The 1,371-nt window shown below is 41.6% G+C and overlaps 1 non-coding gene across 1 annotated transcript; it reads left to right on the plus strand.

Annotated features, from left to right (window-relative positions):
- Window positions 1-825: 825 nt before the first annotated feature.
- Window positions 826-928, plus strand: LOC144557667 (small nucleolar RNA R71). The gene has a single exon (XR_013512746.1). It is a non-coding gene; the product is annotated as a small nucleolar RNA R71 (small nucleolar RNA).
- Window positions 929-1,371: the final 443 nt, after the last annotated feature.

Raw genomic sequence — 1,371 nt, forward strand, 5'->3', positions numbered from 1 at the left:
GAATTGAGAATTGTTGAGGTTGAGAATTGAGAATTTTTGGAGATCAACCCAACGATACCAATTACTGGTTTGCTAGTAGACCTTGACTGAGAATTGAGAATTAAGGCATCAACCCAATGATACCAATTGTTGCAGTTGAGAATTGAGAATTTCTGTCATCTCTTGGGGGCTGAGAATTGTTGTTTTTAATGTGGTGTGTACAGTATTTAGTGTGTTCGTTTTGGTATTGCTTAGCTATGCAATTTACTATTAAATATTTTCATCCATTTGTTCAGTTAGTTTGTCCAAAAAGTCATAATTTATATTTATCTGTATTATCCTATTTTTATTAGAGGCATCCGATAGGGAAACCAAAGATATTCCCATAGGTGCCTTAAGGCGTGCAAGAGAAGGCAGAGGAAAGGACAAGGTAATAGATGTATCCAATCACGATGACGAATCGGAGATAACTTCTATGAAGGAAGCACATGCCATTAGTAAACTCAAGGGTCATCAGGATTATGAGGCTCTCCACAGTCTACACAAGTGACAACGTTGGCCATTGTCACCTTTTATGTTGATAGTTTGGATACGGCACTAGTTAGGGTATCCACCTTAGCATTGAGAAGGGTAATGTTGTTAACACTATGCTTGGCAGGAGTGGCGGCCTTGTTTAAGAAACAGACTGAGGTGGAGTAGTTTTGGCTTTCGCATAGGTCATTGACAATTCGGTTGGCATCTTTAACGCTTTGGTTGATGAATGCTCCTCCAGCGGATGAGTCTAGTAGTTGCTTTAGATGAGGAAAGATGCCATCATAAAAGGATTGTAGAACTAGTCATTTGTCAAGTCCATGGTGAGGACATTCTTGTAAAAGGTCCTTGTGGCACTCTCATGCATCATTCAGTGATTCTTGTTGTTGTTGGAAACCGGTGATCTTCGCTCGATATTCAGCGGTCATCTTCGGTGGAAAGTACTTAGAAAGGAAAGTGTTAGTCAATTAGTCCCAAGTTGTGATTGACTCAGGATCAAGAGAGTTAATCATGATTTCTGTCTAAGTCCAAGTGAGAATGGAAATAGGCGAAGGCGAATGTGGCTTTCGTCTAATCCCTCAAATTGGATGGAGTCACTGATTGTGAGGAAGTTTGAGAGATGGACTTGACGATTCTCTCCTGGCTAGCTTTCGAATTTGTTCCTTTGCACTTCATGTATGTAGGAAGTCTTGAGTTCAGTTTGTGCGTTGGCGGCGGTTACCGCTTTTGTTGTGATCCCCAGTTGGCATGTAGTAGTCCTTGATAAGTCTAGTTGCCTCTTCATCAACTTCCGCTCTTCGTAGTGGTACGCGGTTGTTGTTGAGTGGCGGTGGTGGTGGATCTTCGTGGGAAGACATGTTG

This window comes from Carex rostrata, chromosome 7 (genome assembly GCF_964058835.1).
Source record: "Carex rostrata chromosome 7, lpCarRost1.2, whole genome shotgun sequence".
In the NCBI taxonomy this organism is placed as follows: domain Eukaryota; kingdom Viridiplantae; phylum Streptophyta; class Magnoliopsida; order Poales; family Cyperaceae; genus Carex; species Carex rostrata.